Here is a 26002-nt window from a genome sequence, read left to right as displayed (position 1 = left end):
CCAACTCGTTTTCGATTTGTCAATTTTTATGTTTTCACAGTTACGTGTCTGAATTTGGTTAACAACGCTCCCTGGAGCCTCGTCTCCCTGGTATCTTCTATCTGCTATCTGCCATCTGTTGCCGTGTGTGATCTCTCGTACGTGTATGTGAGTGTCATGCCTAAACTAGATCGCAGAGACCCTAGGAATCACCTTTTGATTGTTTGCCGCCGCCACCGCCATTCCGGGGTGATAAGTAGACAACGCAGACCCGTACGCGACCCGTACGCGTCGTCTTATTCCGTCGTTTCCCAATTCAATTTCAATTTTCGACCATAAATGTAATTGGAATTGTAATTGCAATTGTCTGGGCTCGTTGTCAGCTCTTACCCTCTGGGCGATTGCCATTCAGTTTGGCAACAAAAGTTTTCCCTTCTTTCTTTGCCTTTCTTTTGTCTGTCCGCCCTGTTTGTCTGTTTGTTCCCCTGGGTTTGGGGCTAAAACGCAAATTCACCAGCCCGAGGATACGGGAGACAGGAGACACGAGGAGGTTAGCCAGGCCAGGCCAGATATAATTGTTAATTTCTGTTTGAATGCAGTTTAATTGATGCGCATAATTACCCCCTTGTCAATGGCTGGCAGCCGGGCAAACATGTTGCTGCATGTCGCTGCATGTCGCTCCCTCCAGCACTATCCTGTTTCCTTACAAGTTTAGCGGAAAAGCACAGAAAGGGGTGCGCAAAACCACCCCTAGAAAAGGGCCTTCTTTTGAATCCTAGAAGTACCCTCCAGGGAATCGAGCACTTGAAGGGGATTCCGTATCTTGTACCTTGTTGAACTTTCGATATGGGGTGATCCTCTTATTAAATAATTAAAAGATACAAAATCGTATCGGGTTGGGGTTCGATGCGGTATTCCAATTAAGATTATTATTAAATATTAAATGGTACTTGTTTTCGATCAAAATAATTTGATATACAAATTTAGTATTATTAGGAAAATATTTTTGTTTAACTACTAGTATATAAATGTATCTACAAAACAATCCAACCATTAAATTTAATTAATTTACATACCTTTTTTATAATTTTAAGTAGAGTTATATTTCAATCATATTTTCGGGTATTTCAAACTAGAACGAAAATTAGGAAATAATTAATAACATAACTAACATAATTAATACCAACTAGAGCTTTAAAAGTATGAAAAAACCTTTAAACTATTCATAAATTGAAATAAATTACATACAAAATAAAACAAAAAGTAAATAATCCAATTGACCCCTTATCCAATAATACTAGGCCAGAACATTTACACTTTTTCTGATCGATTTGGAGCTATAAAATTGCTTAATGAATTATGGTTTTTTTAAGCTAATTTTTTTGGTTTTTAATTTTAAAAAGAGGCAGAGAGGGGTTTTTGTTTAGAGGCAGTGTTTACTTTTTCTGGTTGGAAGGAACTTTGCAATTCCGAAAAGCTGATAAATGCAGCTATAGATTGGATCTAAACCGTTTGTAGCTTCAGCTTACCGTCTGCGAAATATTAGGCTTTCAAATGCAATATTGATCATTTATTTGCGGCTTTCGACTTGAATTTTCACATTTTATTCCTGCATCCATCCGCTTCCCAACCAATTACTATTCTAGTTCGTACAAGTTTTCTAAGCATTCGAGCAAATTAAGGACTCACTCAATAATTAATGGACAAACAAGCTTTTACACTCACAATCCTCTCATCAAATCAAATCGAATCAAATAGAGCTAATAATGAGAGCAGGGCACTTTTGCATTACATCTGTGTGGAAATAAATTACAATTGGAAGTTCTGTCCGTCAATTTGAGTCAATTATTTCCTAATCAAGTTTAACGAGACACCTGAACTTTGGCATTATCCTGTTGGCTGCCTTCGTGTGGTAGCACGAGTATTCCTGCCTGCATTCATGCACGTGCATGCACACACTCGCTCGCTCTTGCCTAGGCACCCCTGTGTCGGCAGGGAAAGGCTGGCAGGCTGGCTATTTATAGACTGGGATGTCGGGGTGTCTCGTGGCTCGTAGCTCGTAGCTCTCGTGCCTCCTCGTCTGGCCTGCCGGTGAGCTGCGCTCTGTGTGTGCCTGTGTCTGTGTCTGTGTCTGTGGCTGTGTCTGTGCTCCCTTTTAGCATCGAATCGGGTGAACGGCAATCATCTGGTTCTATGGTGTAATGGTTAGCACTCTGGACTTTGAATCCAGCGATCCGAGTTCAAATCTCGGTAGAACCTGCCGCGCACCAAAGTTCGAAAATACTTTACGTATCATCGAATGAGATTCTTTTTTTATTCGAATTCAATTCTATCATGGATTTTGGTATTTTTTTCGGGATTTGGAATTATTCTTTGTCGTTTGTTTGTTTGTTTGCCGCCTGTCAAGAGTGTCGCTTATCGGACGTGGTTGATTGACAGCAGTTTGGACCTTCTATTCACTTTTATTTGCCCATCATAGATGATGATGATGGTGATGATGATGATAGTTTCGATAGAGGGTAACAGAGAGAGAGGGAGCAGGCTCAACAATATTGGTCAATAGTCGGCACTTCATAGGTCATTATCTCGTTAATCAAATCGACAAACTTGTTCGTTTATTTGCACAATTGCCCCGTGGGCAGGGGGCCGTTGGTCAGGAGCTCAGGGGCCACCCCGGAACCACAGACCGACATCATCTGTCTGCCTCCAGACCCCTCTTTCCCCCTTGCCCCCTTTCCTCTTCAGCTGATAAAAGGCCCCATGAAATGATTTCAAATTTGGTTTTTTTTTCTTTCTTTTTTGACTGCGGTGTGAATTTGATTTGTGTCACGTGATATGACAGTTGTCGTGGCGTCGAAGGGATTGCGGCGGCATCCGGGGTGGAAGATGGGCTGGGGGGGGGATGGGTGCTGCTAAATGAGGTATAACATACTGATTTTTCTGAATGGCCAGCGTGAGAGAGTGTTAATAGAGAGAGTAAGTATCGGATAGGGGAGGCATCGGGTATTATACGTATTATATTATCTACACTATGGAAGATAGTACATATCATAGATCTCATTTACATATGAGTAGAATAATACGCATGAGCGTGAGATCTACTTAATCTAAAGGAAAAATACAGATTTCAGCAACTAATTGGGCCTTCAACTCTAATAAGTTAGTGTTATACGAATACTTTCCATATTCTATAGAAAACTCAAATTTTCTTCATCCCATAAGTCTATTAATTTTTTTCATAAAGAAATCCCAAAAACTGTTTCTTGTAGATGGATATCCCTAACATGTTGAAGCACTTACTTTTTGGTTCCAAAGAAATACCATAGATCCTGGGCACCACTGATCGTCGAGGATGCACAAGGGTATCCTAACTTCGGCCTTAGCAAATCAAAGTCTCGTTTCACTTTTTTTCTTCCTTTTCTATTCATTTTTTCGGTTAAGCTCATTTGGAAATCTGCGATTCCGTAATAAATTTTGTGTGTGTGGTTTTTTTTATCTCGCTGCCTTATTTTTGGTCGGCCACACGCGCAAATGTTTAGGGCACAGTTAAGGCCGGCCTTCACTTAGGCTTTTTCTATTAATTTTAGTTTTTTTGGCTTTAAGCGGCCCTTTAATGGTAGCAAACTCCAGGCCAACGAATTTCCGCGCTTGGCAACAGCGTATGGAGTGGAGCATGGCAGACGAGGTCGTTAGGCTCGACCATCGAAGGCTTTGCCAAAAACCTCGCACGACAAAAAAGAAACCAAAAACTCAAAAAATGGAAAAGTAAAAGTTGCCTGATTCTACAGATGGCCAACAGCACCGGAAATGTTAACACAAATTTTCACAAACTGGCCACGGACCATCAGCGATGGATAGATGGATAGTCGGTCGGGAGGGAGGAGGTGGACGTGGACAATCGACGGGGACTTGTCGTGGCTCAATTAGCAAATGCCTACGAGCTGCGTTTGGCAGTTGGCAGCGACAGCGGCAGCGGCAGCGGCAGAGGCAGCGGCAGCAGCAGAGGCAGCGACAGCGGCAGACCCCAATGGACATGGACATGGCCATCATTATGGCAAGGTACGGGCATGGCATGGGATTTACCAGCAGCCATGCCATGCCATTCAGATTACGATGCCAGCACACGTCCCCAGAGATCGAAGGGATCTGACGGACTGCTAGCATACCCTGTACTTCGCACGAGGAAGCAGGAAGATCAGGGCATGCCAGGCATTAAAACAGTAACACGTGTCCTCAGAAGTATAGAACGAGGAGAGCAGATAGTAATATAGTTAAGAACCCTGCAGAGCAGAGACCAGCTAGGAATCAGACGATACCTAAAAGATCCACGAGGAGATCTATGAATATAAATGTAGGCTATACACTAAGGGACAAGTCTCCTGCACACTCCCCAAGTCAAGTAATACCTCAGCAAACCCAGAAATATGACCAACTAAGCACCAACTAGGTATATTTAAATAGCATAAGCCTCGCCTTAACACCTCTTCAAAGAAAGTCCCTCTCTCGACAAGACATCCGTCCATATCCATCTGCGACAAACCTGGAGATCAGCTGAGCATACTCTTGGCGTACTCATGCCACAGCAGACTGGATAGCCCGTAGAAAAACTGGAAACTGGAAAAACTAACAAATGCCAGGCGGCAGCAGGCAGCAGGCGGCGGCAACATCCCAGACACTTGTTGGCCCAGGCTGCGAAAAGTGCCTACAACCTTTTTTTCATCTCTTTTCTCTATCTGGCTTGAGTGTTGTTTCTTTCCCGGTTTTTCTTGCGCTGCGCTGCGCGTGTGTGTCCAACCGACCGACCGACGGACGGACGGGCCGACCGTCTGACTGCCTCCGCCTGGGGTAGACCCTCCTTCCAGTGGCGTCTGCCTGCCCGTTACAATGCTCATTCATTTATAACGAATTTCAGCATTGAAATGTTTAAATTTGTTTTAGCAGCAGCCTTGTCCCCGGGTCCGTCCATGCTGTAGTGTCGTGTCGTGTCCCATCTTTCCTCCTTCTGGCCAAGAGGCCTAAGACATCTCATCTCATCTCGTCTCATGTCATCTCAGCCACTCATTCGTATGGGTACATAATATATTCATGTCGTCTGGCTGTCTGTCAGGGCCGTGGTACTGCTGATGTCCAAAAGACATTAGTTCGTAACTTAATTAATGTTTTTGTGTTAATTGCCAGAAACTCAAAATGTTCGACAACAAAAAGGGGCAAAAAAATTAAATGGAAACTGAAAAAACAAACGCAGGAGCCGGGCAGCGAGTATGAATGAATGAATGGATCCAGAATTCAAAGTTCAGACCCACTTTCATACATCTGCCGCAGAGATATCGATCTGTCTGTTGGTGGACACAGACTCTTCCCAGAAATCTCCGGGCCACTAAGTGACCCAAATGACAAAAATTATCAAAGCTTTTTGAGGGCAAACAAACACACTCGGTATAAATCCATAGAGGTTTACGGTAGCCCAAGACATGACCGAAAATATGTAAATTTTACCTTTTATGGAAAGGAAGGAACAAAGACATAATCTTAACCGATATACGTTCAAGTTTCCTTGAGATTTTTCATCGCAATTGGTTTAGGCGTTCTTTAAAATTTAGAGACCACTTTTGTGGAGTAGATTTTGAGAAAACTTAGGCCCGAGAAAATTTCTCTATCACCGAAGTTCTGTCTTCCTAATTTGTTTCTCTATACAATATTTATATATTTATCGGTTTAAATTTAAGTAACACCTGAAATCTTTTCAAAAACGTTATGGGAAGAAAACAATATTCTAGTCCTCATATTCTGCCGGATTTCCTGCTCGTACCAGCAGTTTCCCAGAGTATTACCCATCAAAGAAAAGGTGAAAATTTCTCACCGAAATTGGTTCAAAGAGAACCTTTCTATAGGGGTCTACCCGTGCCCTTGTCCCGAATGCACATTCAGAAAAAAATATGCTTTGAGGCAAAATCCAAAAACCCGACTCGTACAACTCTTCCGTTTCCAAAAATCAATCATATAAATTATAAAACTTGTCAAAGTTTGGCTCCAAGTGATGCCTGACGGCTGATGCCTGATGACGGGGGGCATTTTGACACTTCTTCGCCGAATGTTTCAATTATGTACATATGTACGAGTACGAGTACGAGTACGAGTAAATGTCAAATCGTTCAATGACAGGACAGGACAGGACGGCAGACCCCGACAAATTAACAGATGCATAATTCATAATGTGGCTGCAACGTTAATTTCCAAATACTCGTACCTGATGCCTGATTCTGACCACTTACGGATAATTTTTGCACACTGACCGCAGTGGCGACGGCGACGGCGGCGGCGCCAATTGCCCACCCGATGGTTTCGCTTATGGACATTGGTGTCATAATATTTGCAATCCAAACAGAAGTAGGCTATGTACTAGATTGCCGGTCTTTTTTTTGTTGGTCTAATAACAGATTTAGTGTGAAGGAGAGCGTTTATTGAAAAGCAACCAATTAGTTGGTCACAGTCATAGATACAATTGCTCTGCTTGTGGTAGAGATACAGCTACAGATACAGCTACAGATACCAACTTGCTTTGACGATGACTTGGCATTTCAGTTCAACTACTGCAGACTGCTCACACACACACACACAAACACACACACACACACACAGAGCGAGTGAATGTTAAACTCACACCAAGCGAAGTCATTGAACAAGCAATCCCCACAGGGCATCGACCCAGGAGTACCCACTACTCTATGGTTTTGCAGTCGCTTTCCCTACGTTTGGTAGAAGGACCAGTGCAGGGTCTAATACTGGGAAGCAGGCGCCCTGCCAACCCCCGGCTCACTCGCTTCGCCTTTTCGGCTCATCGAAGCCTATCGGCATGACTACGATGACGTCCCAAAACTCTTTTATATACAAGAGAAATATATATGTGAAATATGTGAAAGGAAAGGGCACACTATATTTTTGGTCAGCAAAATATGACAAAACTATGGTAGATATATCGTCGTAAGATTCTCCATTACACGTATTATACGTATAGATTATTATATTTCTTATATATATAAGAAAAAGGGATTGTAGGGATATTTCTTACAATATATAACCTATTCCATCTGTTAATCCGTGTATAACCAAACCAATATTTAATGTTTCGAAAGTCCCTCTATCTACCCATCTACTGAAACCTATGTATATACGACCCTTCTCTTGTCCGATCAAACCCATTCGGTCTCGGGGATACCCCGCACAGAAATATCGATTCAATGTCCAAAGTCTGACTAAGCCGGCCGGTGGCGTTGACGCTGGCGCTGACGTTACCGATGACGCCATCTGGTGGGCAACACAATTACACTGTCACTGATTTTTCCTTAAGACTCCACCGCCCACACACCACCAGACCTCCCCTGCCTACCCTACCGAGGAGCCCCACATGCCCCACAGAAACCACTCAAAGCTGCTTAAAGACATCGTTGTCGACGACGCATTTGGCCGTCTGCGCTTCTGGCTTCGGCACGCCGGTGCAGGTTTTTCCTTTTGGCCAGCCTTGTGAAAATGCATTAGCCAGCCAGCAGCTAGTATGAATCATGCCTTGGCAGCCAAAAAAAAAATAAAAGGAAAAAAGAGGCCACAGAAAATCCAAACCCCCATATAGAATTTTCCCATTGCTTTTGCAATTTGCGTTGGCTGCGAGTTTGCCTCTGCATTTGGCCCCGAATTGATTATTCCGGACGGACGGACGGACCGAAAATCCATGTTAATTTTTCAAGTGCTTTATTGTCTGGCCAGAGTTCAAGTGGATCTGCAGCCGAGATCTGTCTATAGTATACATATGTACTCTTCTTATCAGGGGAGACGTGCTTTTACGAAGATTCACAGTGAAAATGTTCCATAAACGAACGGCACATGTAATACTGAAATATTCGTAGCAAAAAAAGAGAAATCCTATAACGAAGCACACCTAGAATTAAGCAAAATTTATGGGTTTTCAATGAATATAGATCGAGCTTTTCAGAGATCAAGAATCTTAATCCAGATTTTATCCAGAGTGCATACTCTTCTAACCAACCTACTAGGAGGCCTCCACCAGCCTGATTCACAACATTATTTCAGATTTGTCGAGTTAGGTGGATCCGGAGCCGAAGATGGACCTGGGCCATGGCTGAGTTTTCACAGGAAAGCGGACAAATAGATTCGTATCTGATACGCGACTGACGACCTAGGGAGAGTGCACTGAAGGCCTGCTTAAGGGTCCCACAGTGTCCCATATACCATACCACATCAACGCCAAATCGTGTCCGTCTGGTCGGAGTCTAGTGCTCCGCGTTTCCATAATTCACGAGCAATTAAAAGCGGAGAGAAACAGCAACAAACAAATGGCCCGGCCGCTTGGCAACCAGTTGAAAATTTCGATTCAGCCAGGAACTGAACTATGGTATCTGTAGTATCACGTCGGGTCTTAGTCCGAGGCTGCTCCACGCCGTGCCCCCCCGTGACGTTCATTAGACGACGCTTGCGCAGGTAGGCCTACATTTAATGTAATTATCAATGATTAATGAATTGCTTGAGCAAACATTGTGTCTATATATCGAGAGAGAGAGCGAGAGCGACTGTGAACGATTTTCGAAACCGAAATTCAAACAGCGGCAAACAGCAAACGGCAAACCATCAAAAACCTCCCGCCTCCGACCAGGTAGCCGTAGCCCGGTCCGTCCTTAACCCTTCCTATTCGTACTCGTATTCCTATTCGTAAGATAGAAATAAAATAGAGGTAAAATGAAATTAACAAAAATTAACACAAATCCTAGAGACGAACCGCTCTAATTTCACTACTACAATTAGCGACCTGGCACTTTTGCCATCCACTCGAGAGTTCCAAGTAGCAACGACTCGGATACTGCGGAGACTGCGACTGCGACTGCGACTGAGACTAAGACTCAGAGGAGTTGCCAGATCTGGATCTGGGGCGGTAACCATGGTTTAAGGAACACATAACTAATGATTGGAAAACGATTTCTTCGTAGTTACTGCTGCTCCGGTCTCCGGCTCCGGCTCCGGCTGCAATCAATTAACCGGCGTGTGAATATCGGAGACGTTAACCGAGTCGAGTGTCTGCCGTTCACGCCCCATCCAAGACCAAGACCAACCTGGTGGCGTCATCCATCCCCAGGCCCATACCCATACCTAGACCCATTCCAGCCTATTGGCAGCTCCATCAGCGGATCGGTTCGGATCGATTCGTCTGCGGGTCGAAATCGCCAGCGGCTGTTCGAGTATACGAACAATAATCGATATGTATGAGAAAGCCAAGTAAATTTCATTTCAATAATTTGAATTTCAAATTGCCCCAGCGACACCTATCGATCTATCCATCCATCTGCTTCCCTTCTCTTCCCAGGCAGACACGCGTCCATGTAAATGTACGATTTGTCAAAGCCAAGTCATGATTATTCATCATTAGAGTTGTCCACATCACCATCAGAGAGACATAGAGACGGGTCCCTTGGTTTCCCCAATTATCAAGAGAGCCATAAATTGAAGTGAAGAGTCTCTCCCGGAGGCCCAGAAGTGGCATAAATTAAACGGCCCGTGTAATAAGACTGAATGAAAATCAAAGTAGAAAACCAAAACTCTATTAACCAGAAGACAAAGCCAGCCTTAGATCAGTGCTCGACACGCATACATTCGCATGTTTCGGAGGGCGTTTGTGTGCGTAAAACGGAACAAAGCTCGATCGAAAATGCTAGTGTATTGGTGCCGATCACTGTCTTAGACTGTACGACTAGTCGCAGCCGATGACTGCTTTAGATACCCTACCAATTGGGGGATCAAAGCCTATAGAAAACTAGTCCTAATCCCAACAATCCTGGCAATCTACTTACATAAAAGGTAGGTACAATATTATGTATTGTATGTACATATGTACTCTGGATGCTTCCCCCTGGGCCCTGACATAAACATACCCCCAGCAAGGGCATCAGAATTATAATTAAATTGAAAGGACGGAACAAAACAACAAAAACAACAACAGCAAAAACTCTATTAAAAATGCCACTTACAATTAACAAAAGAGCTGTGAAGAGGGGGTACTTATGCTGGTATTGGGACTGGAACTGCCATGGTTACTGCGTACTGGGTACTGGAGTTGTTCTGGTTACTACAATGACAAGATAAACACACGAGTACACACCACCAGCACCTCAGCACCTCACCACCTCACCACCTCTCGTGTGCTCAGCTGTTGGAATCGAAAGAGCAAAAAATATCTGCGCAGTTACATACATTTTTTGCTGAATATAGATGGGGTTTGAACTATGAATGGATCTTTCCACATAGCGGGGAGGGAGACAAGAAGACTCTCCTAACAATCTCTCGGCACTTTTGCATGACAACGACCTCACGCATTGACAGGCGACAAAGTTGTCAATGGAAAAGACACTAGGACTAATAATGAGTTCTTGGATGAAAGCTGTAATTGATATATACATATGTATCCTCATTATATATAAGATAGATATATTTTGAAACAACTTATGCCAATTGACAGCTCAAAGGCATGGTTTCTTTCGTGCATCAGCCCCGGCTCACTCGCTTCTCTCGAGAGATAATATAGACATAAAACCCTTCGATGGGTATATTCTAAGCAAAATTTGATCCCCGTAAACTGATCTTGCCCCGAAATACACCAGATACTCCATGTATTCGTTTCGAATTGACTCGATTCGTGTCGTATCAATCCGCTTCCGTCACCTTTGGTCGGCTGTGGCCTGAGAAGCAAAGTGTGAATATTGAAAGAGGTAGTCCCAGTCCCAGTCCCAGTCCCAGTCCCAGTCCCAGTCCCAGTCAGCAGTCAGCATTTCAGTCAGCAAATACGCATAACAAACGCAATTAAATTTTATAAATATTTAAAAGATCCATTTACATACTCGACCCACACGCATGGGCCGGGTTTGGGTTGGGGGGATTGGGGGCTTGGCTGTGGATCCGTTCCGACTCTGGCTCTGGCTCTGGCTCTGGGGAACAGGGGTCGGGATCATGTGGCGAACGAACATGGCCAAAATCGAAAGGGGAAGTCACCATACAGACAGACAGACAAACCGACAGACAGACCGACAGAGAGACAGACCGAGAGACAATCACAAGGCACAGTGCGTATAAAAGACTTTTTTTATTGCTTTTGAATTTAATTTAGTTTTATGCGATGAATTTTCTGTTTCGGTTTCTACTGGAATGTGAGCCAACTAGATTTGTCAGGTTATACGAGTATATATGGAGGACGATGGCGAGAGGGGGGCCAATCAAACAGCAACGGGTTGACAATGAAGGGCTCAGCCCAGCTCAATCTCGACTCGATTCGGTGAGGTTCCCCTTGGGCCTCGAGGCACCAGCACAAAAGTTTTTTTTGTTGCTTTGCTTGGCTTGGCTTAATTATTTATGTATTTATTATGGCGACAAGCAAACCCTAATACATAATTATAGAGGGCCGGACGAATGGGTGTATGTTTGCTCATGTTTGTACACATTTCCAAATTGTTTTTATGTTTTTTGGCCCGAAGGAAATTGAAAGTTATTTGCGTTCAGAATTTAATTAGAGAGACGACGGATCCCCCAACCCTCCCCAAAAGCTGACAGCACGAACCAAAGACAACCAGTGTTGAAAGCCACTTAAAATTGATTTATGTATAAGTGTGCGTGTGTGTGTGTAGGTGAGAGAGCCCAGTTTTGTGGCTTCTATTAGAGCCATCTTAATGGCTTTAATTAAGCCCCGAGACAACTCCGAGCTGGATCTCGGCAGATTGGCATTGAAGGACTTCTGTTGGGAACCATCAGATCGTTTAAGACCCAAAGCCTAATGGTCGTGCCTCTTTTTGTGTGATCTATCATACGCTGAAATATGTGTCGTTTATGGTTCTACCATCCACGAAAGTTGAGGTATTTGATGGCCAAGAAAGTCCTAGACAGCAAAAATAAGCCCGGACTTGAATAATGAAAGAAGGGGTATCCCCTCGCAGTCGCCGACTTTCTCTATGACTCCCTGGCATTATTTATGGATCGCGATTCCTGCACAAATTAAAGATACGTACAGATATGTACATAATTATATGTTCACCAAAAAAAAAAGAAAGGGTACAAAACTGCCCATTTTAATCGCGCTGTTGTTCAATGCAAAGTGCTCTTCATTCACAGAACTCCAAACTCCAGACTCTTCTTCTTCTGAATTGTTTGCCCTTTATTTGTGCCTTTTTTTGGGTCTTGGCCTGGCTGTCCACTCCAGCTCCGACCCTGGCCGCAGATCTTTCCTTAAGCCATCAGCCCCAGCCTCAGCCCAACCCGCGATCCCCTCTCACCTTATCATCTTCGTATTACTTAGCAAATTAATAACCATAAAAATCTTAATGCCCAGCACTAAAGAAACGAAATCTTTAGCTTGCCTGCTGAATTTCTTATGAAAAACGTTTCGCGAACCGAACCAAACACAAAAAAATATCCCCACAAAAACCCAAAATAACTCAGAAAAGAGTTGAGCAACAGGAGAAGCCGAACTTCGAGCGTCGATGCTGTAAATACCCTATACGATTCATACCGGATTCAACTTAAGTACGGCAAGGCAAGAGATAAGCCAACTAAGGATCTGCATAGCTTGCATCCAAACTAGACTAGACTAGACCTACTCCTATAGGTTTCTCCACTTTGAATGGAGGTGCCGGTTAGTTGTCGATCGTAAAAAGTTGACGAACAGATTAACTTGTTGATAAACAATATTCGCACTCGAAAAAGAATAACAGAGTGCTGTTAAGCACACAAATGTGCTTTACAGCGCAAGAAACAGGATTGCTTTGACTATTGCATCAGCTGTTTATGGTTTGTTTACTGTGAAGAGCCTTCTCTACTTCTTTAGCTGGCGCTTAATAGTCTCATCTTCTTCAACTTTTTGTCAAGCCAAAAACTCTTAACCGGCAGCCGGCCCCCGGTTAGGAGTTGCCTCTCTAATGAGCCGTCGAGAAATTCTTCTTTCCGACACTATTTCGGTCCGAGAAATGTTAACCTAAAGTTGAGACACTCGCCTAAGTGTTGAAAGCTTCCGAGGTTTTTCGTTGATATATTAAATATCGTATGAGCTATTCGAAGCTGCTGCCCTGCGAAAATCATAGTACCCTCTTAAAGGGTACGGTATGGCAACAAATTCAAAATAAATACAACGAACCAGAAGAGGAAGACATAAAAATAAGAAGAAACACGGGAGAGAAAAAAAAGAAGGAGAAGATTAACAGAAGAAGTGCCGCCATTTAAATTTATTTACTTACGAGTGTGAACTTTATGCCCGTGGCGTTCGACTTGCCCGGCCCCCCCACCATCCCCCTCACGAAAGCGACGCCACCGTTGTCAATGGCAAAATGTGTGACGGTCGCCAGATCCCAGCTCGATCTTGGTTCGCTTCCTGCCCCAAAAAAAAAACAAAAAACAAAACCCAACAACAGAGAAGGGAACTCGGACTTAAGACTTCGAAGTCTAAGATACCCTAAGTTTAAGAGCTGATCCTTCAATCCTTGAGTTCCACATCTGATATCTTACCAACAAGTTTTCATATACTAGTTTTGCTCCGAAATATCTGTTCTGCAATAGATCGTTCTCAAAGCAGCTATACGCCTAAAGATACAGCTGAACACGCTGAGAACCCGGCTTTGAATGGTTGTCAAGAAGGCTAAAAAAATCATAATACCGCCCTGGAAGGGTATGAAGATGCTTAAGCTTTCTGCGCCAACCGTTTTCTGGTTCACACATGATCAACGGGCTTTCGAAAAGGAGATGGGGTGACCCAAGGAGCAGGAGTGCGGCATTGGTTGATCTCATTATGAGGATACCAGGAATAATCTTTTTTTTGTCAATAGAAACTTTTACTCTGTGAAGGGATATCTAAAAGGTACCATCGAGAGAAGACTGAAATAGCTGGTAGTCTAGGTAGTCAGAGGGGCCTGATCAAGGATTATATAGTACTTGGGCATAAATATATAGGTACATATGTGTGTGCCTTAATCTTTCCCATGAACTTTACTATATGTATATACTATAGAGAATCAGCAATATGTCTCCCAATCAGATCTATAGATCCATTTTCTGTACCCATTTACCAGCTGCATATCTCTCCTCTCCTATAAATAGTCACCCGTTTCACCATTGTATGAATCAGATATCTTTTAACAACTTCTAAAGAATGTTCGTTACTTCCTATTACATTCAATCTTTTTCCGAAATTCGACAAAAGTGAGTTCCTTCCAAAGTCCATTCCATTCTCAGAGACGCGAAACCCATTTAGATACGCTTCATTCACAATTTTTTGGGGAATCGCTGCTAGCTTTCGTTATCATCCTCATCTTCATGATTGTCGTGGGTTTCGTAATTTGATTCCAGTTAAAATGAAATGAAATGGAATCTTGTTGCCCCAAAAAGCAAAAGCACCAACAAAATACGAGTATATGAAAAATAAAACAGCAAACTCCTCACATATCTTTTTGGCGTTTCCTTACTGAACGACGATGAAGACGGCGACGCCGCTGAATGCTTTTAAGCCCGATATTCTTGGCAAGGCGACCCTTTTTCCATTCCCTTTCAAAGGGTAGTATTACCCAGACAGATTTTGAAGACACTCCCAGAAATAAGAGTCGCGATAAGAAAAACTATTGTTTTTAAGGACTCAAAGACTATAGATGGTATCGAAATCGATGCAATCGTAATTTCTAAAGAATAAATAAAATAATTCTAATAAAGATAAGCAGTACAAACATCACAAGTTTCATGTATCTAGACTTTAATAACACGATCATCATCGGTGCATATCACAAAAGTACGAATATTATATTACTGCTCAGTGAACGAACTGTCTAAGGCGGGACTTAGAAAAAGGAAACCTGGTAAACAAACGTATATGTATATTCCCTTGCAGTTCTGCCAAGTGCAATGGGAACCAAAAAAATACCTTGTCCATGCATTTTGAAGGGTATTTGAGACCAGCGAATTTTTTTGCACTCATCTTGCGCTGGTCTGTCGGATTTTATGGGGATTGAAGAAACACTTCGCACATACATACATACATATATGCATTTACATGTATCTGTGAGTGAGTGAGAAGCATTCTTTTGGCCTACGAATAATGGCAAGCTCCACTCCCCCGTCCCCAAAAAAAAGCCCAAAAGCAACCCGTTTCCGAGCCGCACGTGCTGCTGCTTTGTGGCCGGTTAATATTATTTGAAACTTTTTTCTACTCGCAGTTGGCATTTTTATGCTCATAATTTATGCGACGCCTCAAACGATTCATTTGCATACGAAATGTTTGAAATGGCATTGATTTGACAACGCGCCATGAAAAGATAAGCCACCACCGAAGGCAGAGTCCCGCGACTCAGAGACAGACTCAGAAGTGGCAGAAGAGGCAGGGCAGCGTCAGAGACAGCAGGTTGATCGAGCTTCCCCAGAAATGAAATCCGATCGATCTCCAGCTAGCAACAAGATCAGGCGACATCGAGAGACAGCCATTCAAACACATAAACTAATTAATGAAATCGAATTGAGATCTCGATACCGACAAATCTGCACAAAATACTACAAAAGCAAAGCCATTCAAACAGAGATGACTGCGTGACACGAACTACAAAAAATATCAAAAAAAAAATAAGCAAAGATCACCGATAACTGATCACTATTAAAAAGATACAATACAAGAACGAGCAAAGATCACTGATCTTTCCCAATTTGAGTAGGCAATATCAAAAATATAATATTTTATAGGTTTCATGGCTTAAAAGATATATTGATGGTATGTTCATCCTAGCGCTAGAAATCTCCATCAGGAGAAAGATCTTAAAAATATTAAAGTAAAGATATATTTTCTATAAGTTTTTCCCACTTTTCAAGTGATCATAATTGAGTAATTATTGAGCATCTAATTTGTTCATTTATATTACATATATATTTGTAAGCATATATTTCCATTCCATAAGGTATGGAAATATCAGACCAATTGCCACTAATAAATATAGAAAAAAGAGCGATAGCCCAGGCCTGTTTTAGTGTTCGACTGAGGGCACAAACAGTCACTAATAAAGTCACAAACTATTTGGCTTGAGCACCTCTAGCACAGCTCTCTAGCACGGACAGGTCTGCGAGTGTCTGGGACTGGAATCAAGTTCAATGGAGTTGTGCCGACACAAGACGCGGGGGGACGGGGGACTGGCGCTGAACCTGTTGCCGCGAATATGCTAAGCTAATCGTATGCATTGACATTCCTTAATTTGCTTAATAATCGATCCGTTTAATTGGCCTGGCAACAGCAGAAAGCAGTTCAGATCGGATGCGACAAGATCGAGAGCAGAGCCACAAAAATGCTAAAACAACAATCACAGTTTGTCTAAGAGTATCTTTCGCCTGTTTCTGGGTCTGTGGCTTGTTCCAAAATATCGCATTGGACATGGTTGGCAATCAAAGAAGTAATTTTTTGTCAGTTCAGTCAGAGGTATCGGAGTATAACTGGGGGACAATTGCCAACTAATTGTTGGGCCTAAATTGGTGGAAGCCAGGCAAGGCCAGGCCAGCCCCTGCAAACGGCGGACGGCGGACTGCGGGCCAGGCCATATCGAATTGCCGAAAATTGTTCGATCGTTCATTCGTTCATTCGATCGTTTGGCCATATCTTGAACTCTTTGTCGGGCATTGAATCAATTGACAATTGTTGCAGGTCCCAATAGTAGAAGCTCGACGCTATTCCCACTCTCCGTGTAGTTTCTCATTTTGATTGATTAATTGCCCATTTGATTTGATTTTTTCCTCTACTTTTCGCCTCTACGCTGCCTTTGACAGTCGCCGAATCCGAACTACTGGCGTCTAATGTCTGCTGCGTGGCATTTCTGATAAAAACTTCTTCTTTGCTTCGGAGCCACACACAAAACAAACAAAAGAGCCATGTACATACATATATGTATGTATGTATCTATTGCCAAAAGGAAAGAAGAAGCACCAAAGAAATATAACAAAGATCGGCAATTATTTCACTTTAGTTGCTCGAACCGTTTCGGGGACATGGGAAAATTATACCTGACATTCAATGGGAGCTGGAGCTGGGGCTGGAGCTGCTCGACAAACCATTTACGTGATTGCCATTTAAATAATGGCCCGAGCAGAAAGGGGAAGTGTTAAATGTACATGTGTGCTGTAATTTATGGGCCAAATGAGTCTCTAAACAAATCAATCGTAATCCTAATTATACTTCAGCAAAAAGGTAACCAAAAGTTCATAGATTTAATTAATTAATCGTTACTCACGCGTCAAGAGTCTCTTAATCCTAGGTCGTTAAATACTCCATGATCTATTTGGCAGCACATGAAAGAAAATACACAGATTTATAAGTATATGTACATATGGGTATTATATTGAACGACAGTTAAAGATACAAACGATGACAAACTCTTCAGCAGGCACAAATGGTACTCTTCCCAGACAGTATTCATTTATTGATAGTATAGTCTTAGGCACTAGGTGTTTCTCCGAAGCTATTTGGCCAATCCGTAGTATCAGCCACACTTCAATATCCATCAGCAGGATGAAGGAAAGGGCTGCCAACTTGAGTGCATAGTCCGGTCGTAGTCAGTTACTCTTCAATTGAAGAGTGTGAGACCAGCCAATAGAAACCCTATTGGAACAGCATGCAGTGGGAGTGAGAAAGCTTGTTGGTGAGCCAAAAAAAACAACAAAACCAAACTAAATATAAGTCTTTTAACTTAGATTATATAATCAGATCTTAAGGTATTTTAATGGCCAAAGGGGCAACACATATATGAGCATAGAGGTCATGCGATTGCAAGACGAATCACATTTTACTGCCATAAGATATTCGCACTTTTCAACAGTTGGTATTGGATTGCCATAAATGAAGTGGATGTTGTCTTATCAGCAGTCACTTTAATAGACTCGTGCTTCCACATCTCCAATAAATAATTGAATACAGATTGGATGATTGTGGTGTTATCTGCTTGCTGAATGTGTGGTTAATAGACTGATATTAGACACTAATTTGTGGATTCCTTCGAAATTCCACTGAAGGAAGATATTTTAGTTGGAATTTGTTATCCTATTTGAACCTTAAGACATAAAAAATAACCAACAAAGCCTCAATGAAATATTTCCCAACCAATTCCAGCAATTTAGAAAAAAAGCACACACATTTTCTAGAAAATTCCGAATAATTTTTTGGGAGAACCTCAAAGAACTTTGAGTTGGGTTCACAGTTTGAGCTTGAACTGATCACATATCTCTCTCTCTCTCTTCCGCTGGTTTCAAGGAAGGAAAAAAAAACAAAAATAATAAGAAATAAAGGGAATCCTATTAAGCAAGCAAAACGTAAACGGAATTTTAAGTTCATTTGCCCAACAGAGCGTGCCTCGACTCGCATATGATTGTGTGCCAAGATTCCTTTCCTTTAAATTTCGTTCGGCTCGGTTCGGTTCGGTTCGGTTTTGCTCTTTTGTGGCGGCTGTTGCCGCTATTCTATGCTGTTCTGTTCCATTGGTAACACTTCGGCACTTCTCTGAGTGCCTTATGCGGTCATGACGATCACTGAAGAGGGGGGAAGACAATGAGAAAGAATTGCAAAAAGCTCCACGAACCGAGAAATCCACAAAACCATAGACATATCTGAAAATCCCCCTGAAAACTAAAGTTTTGTCTTTAAAAAACTTCCCCCCACAGCACGGAGTCAGAGTCAGAGCTTTTGAAGCAAAACTGATATCATAACATAATAGAAAATATTTTACTAGGAGACAAGCCCCCTGCGCACTCGCTTTGCTCGTCCGTCAACCCGCGGCTCACTCGCTTCGTTCGTCGACCCGAACATAACACAAAACTCAGTTCTTAACTGTACCCAAAGGCTATATAACCAAACTTCATGTGAAACAGAAATTTAAACCCAAGTTCATGCTGAACTCAGGAGTGAACACAAAAACCTGCATCATAACTAAACCCGGATTCGAGTCCAGTCGAAAACTGAACCTCAAATTAGGTCCAGACCCGAAGCTCAATGGCTCCATTAAAATTTGGTTTTTTCTTGACTTCATCAGTTCGGAATCAACAGGTTGCCACAACAGCTACGCCCCGCCCAACAGCCCAACAGCAGCGGCAGCCTTGCACCCTTCGGCTATTGTTCTGAACTCCCTGTCGAGCCCCTCCAGTCGCCCCAACCCAGCCCATTGCAGGAAGAGTTCCTTTCCTTCACTTTGTATGCACAAATTAGACACAAGTTCAAAGTTTTACGGTTTGTGGAGTGACCGATGGACTCGTAGACAACGATGATGTTGGCAGTGCTGCTTCATATCCAATGCCATTGGCATTACCATTCCCGTAAGCGAGACTGTGTCCGTACCCGTACCAGTACCAGAGCCCGTTCCCTTTCCGGTGCCTGTTCCCATTCCAGCACATCACTCAAAATTTACTTACCATGTAAAGCATGACCGTGTGAAACGATGCCGCCGCCGCCGTCGCTGTCGCTGTCGCCTCTGCTTCTGCCTCTGAAGTCCGCTGTCCATGGTCCGTGGTCCACTGTCTGGAGATCCTTGCCCGGGCTGCCCGCCTGCCCCCCTTATTCATTACCACACATTGTACTTTTATGGATGTGGCATAAGTTCCTCCATGTAGCTGCAGCCCCTCTGCCCGCTTCCTTCTGCCTTTTTGGCGCATTGGGTATGCCGTCGCAAGTCGTTGTTGTTTTTTTCTTGTCCGTCTGGCATTATGTGTGTGTGCTGGTCGGAGTGTGCGTGAGTGGAACCCCTCACAAGTCTGCACTGTGGTTGCTTGACTAGAAAGAGTAATACATGTGAATATGATGTTACTTTAATTTTAACTTTGAGAATAAGAAGAATAATGATCAATGCATCTTTGGGAATTTACAGATCTTTCAAATATTCACTTCTTTGAGGAGCGATAGAAATTTAATAAAGTCGTAATAATAAATATGTACATATGTATGTACATACATACTATGTATGAATGTATGTATGTATAATGCAATTACTGAAAATCATACTCACAAAAATACGTGAAAGCTCGGAACAGTCCCGTACAAAATTAATTTGTTCAAGTTTTAATTTTTCTTTCCAATTTCGCTACGTAAACATATGTACATACATACATACATACAGATATGCACATATGTATGTACATACATATCTTGTCGTTTACGCGAGCGTGCTTGCTCGTTTGTGTAGGGGGAGGGCAGCGGGCGAAATGGATTGAAAGAGGCGCTTACTGCGCTGTGCCGGCCGGCGACTGCGTTTCGCATACCCATGTCGCACTCTCGCGCGCTCTCGCTCTGCCTCTCTCTCTCTCAGTGTCTCCGTTCGATGCTGTCTACTTGAAAGTCTGCACGCAATGCGTTGTTCAACAGAAGGGCGGAGGATAAGTTCGAGCTGCTTTTGCCATGGTTATGGATGAGGGGGTGAAAGGGGGCTTAGACATTTTAGGAAGGCAAACCCGACTCACACACGGGCATGTGCCCGCCCGCTGCCGCTGCTGCTGCTGCTGCTACTTGCTAGTCATGGGGGAGGGGAGCCATGAGTCCACCAATGTAGCCCCCTCCCAACCAGGCACTCCTGCTCTTGATCATGTGTCTGTTTCATTTGTATATACTATTGTATATACATTTGTATATGCTATGTACATATGTATAAAAGCCTCTGTCTCTGCCTCCGACTTTGGCCGTCTGTCTGTTTGTCTATCTCCGCTCTTGTGTTCGTGTGCGTGTGCGCGCTCTCTCAGTTGTTGTTGGTTCATTGCCCGCCAAAATTTTTTGAAGGCCAAAATAATATGAGATTTTTTTGCTTCTCGTTTATTTTTTGTGCTTTCTGTTTAGCTTCTTCTGTTCCAGTCGCCGTCGCAGTCGCTGTCGCTGTCGCGTCTGCTTCTTGTTCCTTTTTCTTTTACTTCGGCTTCCAGCGACGCGTTTCTACTTCATCATCTTCCTCTTCTGCTTCGCGTTTAACTGTAGCCGCTTTGGAGTGAGTGCGAGTGTGTGTGTGCTTGTGTGTAGTCAATTCAGGTTTTCCCTTTCTGGCAAATATGCCTCATTCCCATTGTGCGCACCTCCCCCGGGTCCCTCCCCAACAGACGCTCCTCGACAACATCAACAAAAATTCACATACTTGCGTTTGCTTACCTCTAACGCTGTGCGTCTCTCTCTCTCTCTATCTCTCTCTCTCTCTTTCTCTCTATCTGTGACCAAATGCGGTTGTATCTGTATCACGTTGTTGTTCTTCTTCTTCTTCTTTTACTTCTGTGTCTTCCTCTTCTCTTACTCTTTTTTTGTTTGCAATTTACGCACTTTGGTTGTTGGTTTTGTCACAAGCCACCACACACCACCATCAAAAACGGATTTTCTTGGGAATGAAGATTTCCGATCAATTAAACCTTAAGCTCCACGATTCAGTCGTCGGATTTGATATTGGATACCATCCAGCGATTTTCACTTTTTAGTCTATTATTATTATTTATTCGCTGTATTTTTGTTTTTGTTTTTGTTTTTTTTTTTTTTTGTGGGGATTCTTCTAAGAACCAGTCCACTGCTGCCAACGAATTTCGGTTAGCTTTTTGTGGAGTAATGAGGAGGCGGAGGGAGGAAGGCAAAGATGGAGAACCTTTTTTTTGGGGCCTGTTCAAATTGAAACTACTTTTGAAACCACTTTAAGACGTTTTTTTTGTTGTAGCGAAACAAGCTTTGGCACTTGATAGATCCGTTAATAGAGCTGATAAAAAAGAGTTCGATCCAATTTCGAAATTCGCAATTGAAGTACTCGTATGTACACAATAAACTGGGAGCAGGCAGTGTCAAGAAACTCTCGAGTATCTAATTATATGGTAATACAAACATACAAAATGTATGTACATATAAATTACTCCTATTACGCACACACACACAAACGCACGTACACAGTATGAGCCCAGCGAAACGCTTACGCAAGTCGAATAGCCGAATCAAGCGATACGCCCCCTCCCACCGGAGGCCCAATATAAGTTAACCACCCGTCGATCTATTACGCCATCGCCATCCCATGCTCCGTCGAAATCGGTTTACTTACGGCTCTCTCTTCCACGTCTTCTGCTTCTATCGATTTTTCCTCCTTCTACTCCCTTATTCTATCGAGTTAGTCAATGGTCTCTGGGCTAAATTTGTCCGGGGAGTTTATTACCCCACCTATACCATGCCATACCATTTACATATGTATGTATGTACATAAATATTTACATACAAATGTACATGTGTTTGTATCTTTCTTTGTCTTCGCTACTAATGATGATCAATCATTTGTGATCTCATCAGCCTGCGCTCTTTTTTTGCATTCGGGGAAAAGATCACTTGAGAAATTTATATTTATGGGCTATCATCGCCCAGCTGTAAGTCGAATATATTAATGAATATATATGTCTTTATCTTCACAATTGATTAAAACGTGAAGGAGAATCTAACTGATCGATAAACATAGATCTATTTCTATATAAAAAGAGTATATGTAAGTACAAGAACATTTACATGTTACATCAGAATAATACATAAGGGCTTGTTTAGATATTTCGGTAATAGTTCCAGTACAAGTTTAACCACACATGTATTTATGTATGTACATATGTATGTACTATATATGTTGAACAATTTGATCAGCACTACTAAAACAATTTCAAAAATGTAACACATCATTTGCGCTTTTTAAATCCAGATATGTACATATTTCAAATATTTGTTTCTAGTTTTGGTTTTTCCATTTCTGTTTGATCATAGAACTAATTAAAAATCAATTTCAGGTCCGAGTGTGAAATGAATAATTGAAAAAGTATTTTCTCGACATTCCATCAAAGTGGAATAATCGAGCGAATAATAAAAACAGCGTGTATCTCAAAAAGTGTACAATATGTGTTTCAGTATTTGTATCTGTATCTCAATCTGTAGATCCCTATGTTTGATCTGCGAATTCCATTCCGTACTCCGTACAGATGGCTTCCCCATTCATAAATATGTGAAATATATATACAATCAAACGTGGTACCATCATCATGATCATCGCCCCATTCCACTCGTTGTAATCAACATTCGCTACTACCGCACATGCGTACTCCACGCACCCTCAGCCCTGCTCTCACCACCTACTGCCGATAAAAAAGGGGACGACCTAAGCCTAAACGCAGCACTTAAATTACGTAAATGATCGCAACGGATCCCCAGCCTTATCTAGGGAATACAGGGGAGACAGTGGAGGAGAGGCCGGAGAAACAAGGCTATTGGGTAGGCCTGGGAAGCTGAGGAAGCTTGAAAAGCTGGGACGAGATTGGAGGAAGACAGAGTGCGTGCGGCACCATAAATCTCCCGAGATTGCCTCGCGGTTACCCCCTCCGTCCGCACCCACTCGACTTCGTTTATTTTGATTTCCATTCCCGACGACCCTTGGAAACCCAGACAAACGGCAGCATCTTGTTTCTCATCATACGCTTACAGAGGGTATCATCGTTTTCATCAGATGCAAGCATTTCCCATACCATCTATCCTTAACGAAAAGAATTAACCGTGAACAATTTTACAAAAATAGTTAGCATCCTCCTTTTATTTACAGTGATTTGTTGGCGTTCCCAAAATCAGCTCAGATCATGCACACGATATGTTACACGTTTCAGTGCGTACGCCGGCAAAACAAACCAAAAACTTAAAAGTTTAATGATGGAAAGTCAACAGAATCAAAGGAATGGTACATACTACATACATATACGTAAAAGTATAGATTAGTAACACTTTGGTCAGCATTTTGTAGGTTAAGATTGAAAATTATATCTATGGACTCGAATAGAACTTTTGCATGGAACAATGTTATAAAAGTTTTAGGTTTGAAGGTTTTAACCAAAACTATACAGAGATATGTGCAACTAAACAATTTATCATAGATGTGACACATATTCTCCAATTCGGGAGTTTCGCAGGACTTTTAAAAGGCAAGATACGCCAAGGTGCAGAGCACCGATCGAAGGGTATCAAAAGCTTCGGTCTGCTGGGAGTTTCTTTCGGTTTCTGCGTTTAAAACTTATATGCTTCTTATTTTTGTATTTGTTGTTTTTGGAGCTTTTGTGTTGTGACACACACACTCGCACAATCTTTGATCTGGAATTATGGGTTCGGCCTTACTTTTTGGGACGCATTTCTTCTCTATTTTGATTACGACTTTACATATGTGCCTCTGGAGCTCTGGGTGTACACTTGTTCGGGCGTAGTGTTACCTGGCTTTATATTCCACCGTTTATTTTGGTCTCCTCCTAAGGGAAGCTCGTTATCGTTGCCTCCTTTTGGCTATTCTCGCCTTTTTTATTTTGCTTTTGATGTTCTTGATGTTGGGTGTTAGGTCAATGGGACAATAAAAAAGAAAAAATACAAAATAAAGTGTATATAATTACGCAAACAATGAACAATGCGTATGAGTATGAGTATGCATATGAGTGTGAGTGTGTGTGTGTGTGGAGTCGGAGTTGAAGTCGAGATCAAAGTTTGTCTTGGCGTTGGATTCACGACATCGTTGCTGGCTGTGAAGCGCGACTCTCGACAGTGGCCTCAGATTGCATGTGGGTTCCATTCATTCGTTCATTCATTCATTCACTCGCTCAGCCACTCATTCATACAGAGCTCTGGCTTGATTCATTCATGCTGGGGTACCACGGTCCAACAAGTTTCGTGGCACATGCACACACTCGCCACCCGATCACTCTACATACACAAATCACCCAGCCTAGTCCACTCCTCGCCATCCTCTCCTCAGACAGTCCCTCTCCCTCACTCACTCTCTTGTAGTGGGTGATTTCGTTTAATTATAACAGAGAAAGAGATATATAAATATGTATGTTGGTATGTATGATGAAGAAGAGGCCCAAATTTAACGCTTACTTCGACACCTACGCTGTCGCTGCTGCCGTCGCACAGTGGGGCTTTCGAGCATGTCAGCTTGCAAAATTAATAACTTCTGAACGAATAACGAAACAAATTACAAAATTTCAATACATTGTGAGAGCTAAACTTTGTTGCTGCTGCATTTTTCTGCATATGTCTATGTAAAATGATCCAAAATTCGGATCGATAAAGAACTCTGAATGGTCACTTACTTTGGAATCAGTCTTATATATATTATATATTCTCATTAAATTTGTTAATTTTGCCACCCGACTTCGGTTAAGGGCCCACTGTGCGTCGCTGCTGTTGCGGATCATTAAGTTTGTGACGCTCCTTTTATGTGCTTTGATTTTCTATTTTGCTCTCCCTCTCCTTACGCTCTTAGCGACAGAGCTTAGCCTGTGAGTAGAAGCAGCAGTGTGGGTGAGAGAGAGAAGCCTCAATGGAAAGGGCTTTACCGCAGCTCAGCCGCAGTCGCAGTCGCTACGCTATTTGTGTGTGTGAGAGCGGGAGAGGACAAAAGTTCAGAATGTGTGGGAAAAAGGGATCATCATCCAACTCTGTCTCTCGCTCAGCTCGCCTTCGTTCTGCGCAGCCCAGTCAAGTGACAGTGAAAGCTTCTGCTGCTGGCAGACCCCAACACCAAGCAAGTCCGCACCGACGCAGATGTCCCCCAGCTGTGGGCTTGATTCACTGATTCACTGTGTTTCCCACCAGCTATGGGACCGGCCAATTTGTCAAATTATAATTTGATTTAGCGCTATTCTACTATTTAAATATTTCAGTTTATTTTTTCTCTATTTAGAGTTGTCAGGCGCTTCCTTTGCTCCATGGTTTCATTCATAAATCAAAGTGCGACTTGGCTGCGTTTTTTTTTAATAACCATTCAAATGCTCTTTGGCTGTGGATCGGGCTCTGCTGATTATACCCTAACCGAAGGTATTCGCATTGTAGCGAGAATTTTGAAAGCTTGAATCACAAAGCTTTCTCTTTAACAATTGGTGTACGATTATTATCTAGGCTACCTTTAAACTGGGACTACAAGGGTATCAAATGTGTCTGGTCCTTCTCTCGCGATTATGGTCTTCTTTTCTTGGC

General features: G+C 42.5%; 2 non-coding genes across 4 annotated transcripts; one reads left to right on the top strand and one right to left on the bottom strand.

The window, feature by feature from the left end:
• Window positions 1-1044: 1044 nt before the first annotated feature.
• On the bottom strand, window positions 1045-21358 carry LOC108164759. 3 transcript variants are annotated; one of them, XR_004471200.1, is made up of 5 exons: window positions 20022-21342; window positions 19432-19789; window positions 17398-17632; window positions 17265-17308; window positions 1045-1111 (listed from the first exon to the last, which is right to left on the bottom strand). It is a non-coding gene; the product is annotated as an uncharacterized LOC108164759 (transcript). The 3 variants fall into 3 exon arrangements; XR_004471199.1 differs by having other exon boundaries at window positions 17265-17632; window positions 20022-21358; XR_004471198.1 differs by lacking the exon at window positions 17398-17632 and having other exon boundaries at window positions 20022-21284.
• Window positions 2167-2238, top strand: Trnaq-uug. The gene has a single exon. It is a non-coding gene; the product is annotated as a tRNA-Gln (tRNA).
• Window positions 21359-26002: the final 4644 nt, after the last annotated feature.

This window comes from Drosophila miranda, chromosome XL, assembly GCF_003369915.1.
Source record: "Drosophila miranda strain MSH22 chromosome XL, D.miranda_PacBio2.1, whole genome shotgun sequence".
NCBI classification, from domain to species: domain Eukaryota; kingdom Metazoa; phylum Arthropoda; class Insecta; order Diptera; family Drosophilidae; genus Drosophila; species Drosophila miranda.
Note: the sequence above shows the minus strand (reverse complement) of the source record. Positions and strands in the feature narration are given on the sequence as shown.